An 8,318-nucleotide genomic window follows, 5' to 3' on the forward strand; every position below is an offset into this window, starting at 1 on the left:
AGTATACATATCCGCAGAGGTACCCCTTGACAAAGGAATTAGCATAGAATTTAGCATTGAAATAGCTGAGTGATTAGCTTGTAACTGGTCACAGAAATAGCTATGTTAAAGTCAGAGCATATTTCACGTAAACAAAACGTGCCAATTAGTTACTGCTTCAGCACACTGGTGTATTGGATAGTAAACCCAGAACATTTACCATTAGAGTATGACGTTTCACTGATTATTACAACCAGCTTCATCAGGCGATTTGCCATAATTGTGAAGAAGTATTCCTGTTTCCGTCTTTGAAGTCAACTCAGCCTTAAATGAGTACTTGGTGCAGGGTGTGAACATCGCCACTTGGGAGACAAATGCGGCCGGGCGTGGTGTTTGGCCACCCACCCCATCGTGTGTTGGGCCGGCCTTTATAGGTGTTGGCTCCCAGCCATTGCCCCGAGTCTGTTAAGGCTATACGGGGGTCTTTGTCTTTGTGTGTATGAGATGCGTGTGTGTGTATGAGATGTGTGTGTGTGTATGAGATGTGTGTGTGTATGAGATGTGTGTGTGTGTATGAGATACGTGTGTGTATGAGATGTGTGTGTGTATGAGATGTGTGTGTGTGTGTATGAGATGTGTGTGTATGAGATGTGTGTGTGTGTGTATGTATGAGATGTGTGTGTGTATGAGATGTGTGTATGAGATGTGTGTGTGTATGAGATGTGTGTGTATGAGATGTGTGTGTGTGTATGAGATGTGTGTGTGTGTATGAGATGTGTGTGTATGAGATGTGTGTGTGTATGAGATGTGTGTGTGTGTATGAGATGCGTGTGTGTGTGTATGAGATGCATGTGTGTATGAGATGCGTGTGTGTGTATGAGATGCACTGCTGTATAATAATGTACTACTCACTACTGAGTACACAGACAGTCCCCACTGTGTTCACAGCTACCACCCCAACGCACGCATAAACTCAACTCAGTCATTAAAAATGTTAAGTTATGTTTAGCAAACAATAGTCATTGCAACGTTATACTTGAATCTAATAACAAGTTTAAGGCACTGCTGTATAATAATGTACTTGTCACTACTAACCACACAGTACCCACTGTGTTCACAGCTACCACCCCAACGCACACATAAACTCAACACACACTCACACAGTGCGCTAACCACTGCACCACCGCTCCCCACACACACACAGTGCGCTAACCACTGCACCACCGCTCCCCACACACACAGTGCGCTAACCACTGCACCACCGCTCCCCACGTCCACCACAACCTGGCACCCGATGATGTATCGATCGGCTCGGCTTACCGTGGCTGCTGCGCCAAGTCACCTGCAGAGAAAATCGATTTAAATTTCGATTAACTATACTCGCGCCGATTCCTAATGGGATAACATTAGGAATCGATTATAATAGAGTTACGGATGTATGAGTCGATTTCAATTGGGATAACATGGGAACCGATTTATTTGTGGCTTAGGCTAATAAAATCGATTTGCATTGGGATAACATGGGAATCAACAGTGGTCTAAAATGAACCTTCATTAATCGATTCCTACTGTGTAGACGTGGGAATCGACCACGTTAGACGATCACGTGTGTGGGCGTGGTCTCTCAACGTCAATCAACCAGGTAGGGCGTTGACTGGTGGAGAGTTTGGGATCTGATTGATTGATTGATTGCTTCTGTGGACAGGTGTCTTTTATACAGGTAACGAGCTGAGATTAGGAGCACTCCCTTTAAGAGTGTGCTCCTAATCTCAGCTCGTTACCTGTATAAAAGACACCTGGGAGCCAGAAATCTTTCTGATTGAGAGGGGGTCAAATACTTATTTCCCTCATTAAAATGCAAATCAATTTATAGCATTTTTGACATGCATTTTTCTGGATTTTGTTGTTGTTATTCTATCTCTCACTGTTCAAATGAACCTACCATTAAAATTATATTTCTTATAATTATATTTCTTTGTCAGTGGGCAAACGTACAAAATCAGCAGGGGATCAAATACTTTTTTTTCCCTCACTGTAAACCCCATTGATCCGATCGAAATGAGGGATTTTGATCGGATCATTGGGGGGCCACGTGTCACCACCACCCCCCCCCCCCCAAACAGTCATGAGCAGCACCTCCCCACACGCCCTGCCACCGAGAAAAATGTTTCACGTACGAGAGTGAAACTGATATTTTCATTCTCAGCTGGAATTTAGCTAAATGCAATACGCTTGAGAAACCTGGTTTAAAATCACAAGCAAGTTGCCTGAATTTCAAACCCATGGTCTCAGCGGTACAGCTCGGTGCTCTTGACAGGCTGAGCCAACCGGTCACTTCATCGCAAGCAACCGGAAGCATCAAGGTTGTCAATGCCGTGTGCGTCGTCCTAATGGGGAGCGGCAGTGTGGTGGCTTGCAACGCTGTGTTGCGAACCCAGTGAACAGAGTTCAATTCCTCCCCACTCTCGACCAATAATGGTGCCGAATATTTTAACCGCTTTCCATGGGTCGGCATGGCTTTAAATGAGTACCTGGTGCAGTGTGATCATGGTGGTGGTTGTGATGGTGGTGATGATCATGGTTGTGATGGTGGTGGTGATGGTGTCTCTATGGGTCTCTGTGAGTCCCTGAGCCTCTATGGGTGTCTACGAGTCTCAGTCACTCTGGGTCTATATGGGTCTCTATGAGTCTCTATGGGTCTCTACGGGTCTCTGTGTGTCCCTGTGGGTCTCTATGAGTCTCTGTGTCTGTTGGTCTCTGTGTATCTCAGTGTGTCTCTGTGGGTGTCTCTGGGTCTCTGTGTGTCTCTGTCGGTCTCTCTGAGTCTCTGTGGGTCTCTGTGTGTCTCTGTCAGTCTCTATGTGTCCCTGTGGGTCTCTGTGGGTCTCTGGTGGCCGGGCCTGCTGTTGGCCACCCACTGCTCGTGTGCTGTGCCAGCCTTCATAGACGCTGTTACTCGCCAACAGCAATTGCCTCAACAGTCTGTTATTTCAAGTTTCATTTCAAGTTTTCATGTATTAGGTATAGCCCTGTGACATGGGAATCAATAGTAGTCACCCACCTAAGTTCATTATAAATGTGGGAGCATTATACGCATTAGTTCGCTATCACGACATACAGTACCCTGGTGTCTACAAACTAAGTTGCCTCTGTGGTAGTAGTTACATTGGAGAAACCAAACGCCATGTCTCGGACCGCATTCGTGAACACAAAGCAGACCTTAAACACGGTAGGACCAACACCTCGGCCATGGCAGATCACTGTTATAATTCAGTAGGCTCACATGACATTGACTTCTCCAAGACAGAGGTTCTTTGCAATCCATCTGGCTACCATGAGAGATTTGTTCATGAGGCTATCCACATATACAAACACAGAGACAATTTCAACCGAGAAAATGGACTCTGGCTTAGCAATCATTGGAAGGATTTGATAAACCATTTCAGGTCTTAATTGATTGTTCACGCTTACGGTGGCTTTCAGACAGCATAAATTAATTTTTCGTCTCCCCCCTCCTCTTTTCAGAACATAGATGGACTCTTGATTTAAAGCTTTCGTGACTGCAGTAATTCATATTCTTAGCTCTTTCGGTAAAGTCACGTTGAAGGGAAACAATAAAACAATAAAATATATATAAAACACAATATATATTTTATTATTTTATTGTTTCCCTTCAACGTGACTTTACCGAAAGAGCTAAGAATATGAATTACTGCAGTAACGAAAGCTTTAAATCAAAACATCAACAGGCTGATGTGCCACATCTCCTCCTTCAAGAAGTCTCACAGCCCTGCGATGTTGTGTCCACACAACCCAAACTACGGAGTGCCTGGTGGTAAACCGCTGTGCTGTAGCCTGCGCCCCTCCAGTGGAGGAGGAACAGTAAAACCTCGCTGATGCTCTCCTGAAGCACTCCTGTTGCGCAACAATCATTGAGACTAGTTGTACGTGCATCGATTGTAAAACCCCGTTCCGTTTCAGGAAGTGGGGACAGTTGGTGCCGTGTGCTCGTTTCACGTCGGGGTGCCACTAAAGGCGCAGGTCCCACTCCTGAGTGATCGGTTACGCGACGCTCTTTTGCACGCGGCACAATCTCTTGTGGCTTTTATTTAATTATTTAAATCTTTCGTGACTGCAGCGATTCATATTCTTTGTTCTTTCGGTAAAGTCACCACGTAGAAGGGAAACAATAAAATAATAAAAAATATATAAAACAATAAAATTCTTACGACGTTTCGACCGCAACACAAGCAATCACCGTCAGGTGTGAAAACCACAGCAAGAACATTTAACTCGTAATCTCGTAGTCACGTACATGTTAATATAGCCTGATGATGTCACTTCCCTCTTAATGTCGCCTGATGATGTCACTTCCCTCTTAATGTCGCCTGATGATGTCACTTCCCTCTTAATGTCGCCTGATGATGTCACTTCCCTCTTAATGTCGCCTGATGATGTCACTTTCCTCTTAATGTCGCCTGATGATGGCACTTCCCTGTTAATATCGCCTGATGATGTCACTTCCCTCTTAATGTCGCCTGATGATGTCACTTCCCTGTTAATATCACCTGATGATGTCACTTCCCTTTAAATGTCACCTGATGATGTCACTTCCCGCTTAATGTCGCCATGAGCAGCAGCATCAGTGAGTGTGGCCCTGAAGAGATAACCCCGTGGGTGAGGCTGATGGAGCGCCGCGTGATGCTGCTGCTGCTGCTGGCGGTGGCGGCGGTGGCGGTGATCACAGAGCAACAGTCTCAGGTAACGGGGGTCCCCCCCCCTCTCATTCACCCCTCTGGGGCCCCCTCGCATTCACCCCTCTGGGGCCCCCTCTCATTCACCCCCCAGGGTCCCCTCTCATTCACCCCCTGGGGTCCCCACCCCCTCTCATTCACCCCCTGGGGTCCCCTCTCATTCACCCCCTGGGGTCCCTTCTCATTCACCCCCTGGGGTCCCCTCTCATTCACCCCCCTGGGGTCCCCTCTCATTCACCCCCTGGGGTCCCCTCTCATTCACCCCCTGGGGTCCCCTCTCATTCACCCCCTGGGGTCCCCTCTCATTCACCCCCTGGAGTCCCCTCTCATTCACCCCCCTGGGGTCCCCTCTCATTCACCCCCCTGTGTCCCCCTCTCATTCACCTCCTGGGGTCCCCTCTCATTCACCCCCCTGTGCCCCCCCTCTCTCTCGGTGTTGGTGGTGTTTGGGGAGTTTATCTCCCGCTCGCGGCTCAACCCACACCCAGTGACGGCCGTTATCTGAACCGGTCCTGGGCCTCCCCCAGTCCGACTCAGCCGCAAATAAGTAGCCGGTGTGGCGGTGTAGTAGAGCGGTGAACATCGTTAGCACTGGGGGAGACAAAGGCGGCCGGGCCTGGTGCTGGCCACCCGCCCCCTCGTGTGCCACAGTGACGGTAGCCTTCATAGGTGCTGCTACTCGCTAACAGCACTTAACAGCACTTGTCCCTGTCGCACCCCAAGGTGTACAGGGAATGGCTCTGACTCCCTGCCACGTAGTTTTACCCGGGCCCGCTCACCATCATGAAGGTCCTTAATGATCTTGATCAGAGGGTCAGGGACTCCAAAAGTACGAAGAACAACCCAGAGCCCAGGCCTACTGATGGTATCATAGGTCTTGACCAGGTCAATAAAGCAGAAATGTAGGTCCTGTTGGAATTCCCTACATCTCTGCTGTAGCAGACGGACAGAAAATATGGCATCTGTGCAGGACCGCCCTTTCCTGAAACCGCGTTGGGGCTCCGCAAGCTTCTCCTCAGCGTGCCTGGCAAGGCGATGCTGAATAATCCTTGCCAGGACCTTTCCCGGCACACTGAGGAGTGAGGTGCCCCTGTAGTTGTTACAGTCTGTGCGGTCCCCCTTCTTAAAGAGGGGGACCACCAGGGCATCCTTCCAATCCTGCGGAACCCGTCCAGTGGTCCAGACTGTTGTTATGATGTCATATAGGGCAGTCTGTGCACAAACGCCACCCTCCCTCAGCATTTCGCTTAGGAGATCATCTCTGCCCGGTGCCTTTCCTGGTCTCAGACTCTGGATCGCCTTCAGTACTTCCTCAACAGATGGCACCTCAGCCAGCCACTCACAGGGGGTGACTTCTTCCTCCAATATTTGAGGCAACGCAGCCTCGGTAGGGTCATCACCACTTTGTCCCATGTTGTTTTCCTGGGTGAGGGATTTCCCCTCCCCCAGGACCTCACAGAAATGCTCAACAAATCTGAAAACCTGTTGCTGGGGGTCGGAGATTGGATCACCGTTCTTTCCCCTAAAATGGTAATAGGAGTGGGGCTGCAGGTTACTTTTATGATGTAATTAAAGAGCGATTTGTGATCGCGGGCCGCTGAGGCAGACTCCATCTCCTCAGCAACCCGCGACCACCACCCATCCTTGCAGCGCCTCACGGCTCTCCGAACGTCCGAGCGAAGGCTGCGGTAAGCCTCCTCATTATCCGACATGGGATGCTGTAGCCGATGAGAGGGGGCCTGTCACTTTTTCTCAGCCAGCTTGAACACCTCCTCTGTCAGCCAGGGTCTCTGGGAAGGTCTGGACTGTGTACCCAAAGCGGCCATTGCAGCTGCATGAGCCACAGTCCTAAACCTCGTCCATTTCCCCTCGACATCAGGAGGAGTCAGGGACGATGCCAACCCCAGCCGCAAGCGATGATGAAATTCTCGCTTGCAACTTTCATCAGCTAGCTGAGACCAGGCCACTGTGGGTTTGAATGGGTTCCTGGGTGTACACCCACCGCCGGAGTGGAAGAATGGCAGGTGCATCTTACAGATGACAAGTCGATGGTCAGTGGGCAGATCAGCTCCATGGTAGGTACTGGTGTCAAGGACATGGGCCCGCATCCGCTGTTCCGTCACTGTAGTCCAGCAGATGTTCTTGCTTAGACCTGGCATGCATCCATGATGTAGTGTGGATGCGCCGATGATGGAAACACATTTGGTAATTACAAGCCCATGGGCTACACAAAAATCTAGCAGCCTCCTGCCGTTGTTATTGAGCTGATCTGGTCCATGCCTTCTAATTACTCCAGACCAGGTGCCCGCATCATGACCAAGATGACTATCCCGAGGAGTCACTTTAGCTAGCGCCTGTGACAGGAGGTCATAGAAGGCAGCTGACTCATCGGCCTTGCCTGCATCCCTCCATGGATGTTCGTTTTCAGTGGGGGCATAAGTAACCACTACCACCATTCTTCGCCTCTGGTTGATGGGAAGGCGAGCCCAGAGTAGCCTGGGGCTTACAGCTTCCCACACCTCACCGCCACGCTCCCACGCCTCATTCATTCTTTTATTCAGAAGAAGAGCCACACCCTGTTGTTTGGCAGTCTGCTGCCCCGAGGAGAGGACTGTCCACCTCTCATGGTGGCAGGAGCCAGAGCCGGTCCATCGGACCTCCTGAATACCACAGAGATCCAGGCGCTACCGGTCCAGCTCCCGACAGAGGAGTGGCAGCCTCTCCTCCGCAGTGAGCGTTCGAACATTCCACGTGGCCACACAGTGGTTTTTTGTTGTTTCTTGAGGAGCCCCGAGGGTAAGGATTCAGTCTCCTGGCTCTGCCAAATGGAGTTTTCGCCAGGAGACGTCATAGATGCTTATCCCCCCGAGGCCTCGTGTACAAGCTTATTAATTAGATATTTTAAACGTGGTTTAGTGGTAATTAATTGAAGGTGAAGGGGTTACCAGCCCTTCGCACCCATCCAGAGCCCCCAATTAGCTGCTGTGGTGGTTACATGGGACAAAAAGCCAATCGGAATTCGCCCTCCCCCCACGGCACTGCCCACGACAGCGTTGCCCGTCCGGCACACACGTACACACACACTTACACGCATACACACACACGTACACACAGAGACACACACACGTACACACACTTACACACATACACACACACGTACACACACGCGTCACTATCTGGCCAAATTCCGTGTCGTTAAGAATCCCTCCACCAGCCGACAAAAGGAATGAAGTGGCCTCGCTCACGATGACGTTTGGTGTCGTCTTCACCGCACCCCGCACAGGGAGAGCGCGGGGAGAGACGCGTGGAGGTGGTGGAGGTGGTGGAGGTGGTGCAGCTGGAGGAGAGAGACGAGGAGGAGGTGGAGAAGGAGGTGGAGGAGGTGGAGGAGGAGGTTGAGAAGGAGGTGGAGGAGGAGGTAGAGGAGGTGGAGGAGGAGGAGGAGGAGGAGGAGAGAGACGAGGAGGTGGAGAAGGAGGTGGAGGAGGTGGAGGAGGAGAGAGACGAGGAGGAGGTGGAGGAGGAGGTGGAGGAGGAGAGAGACGAGGAGGAGGTGAAGGAGGTGGAGGTGGTGGAGCTGGAGGA

The sequence above is a fragment of the Petromyzon marinus genome, unplaced genomic scaffold, assembly GCF_048934315.1.
Source record: "Petromyzon marinus isolate PM22_M1 ecotype Great Lakes invasive population unplaced genomic scaffold, UKy_Petmar_22M1.pri1.0 PM_G_Scaffold_105, whole genome shotgun sequence".
NCBI lineage: Eukaryota > Metazoa > Chordata > Hyperoartia > Petromyzontiformes > Petromyzontidae > Petromyzon > Petromyzon marinus.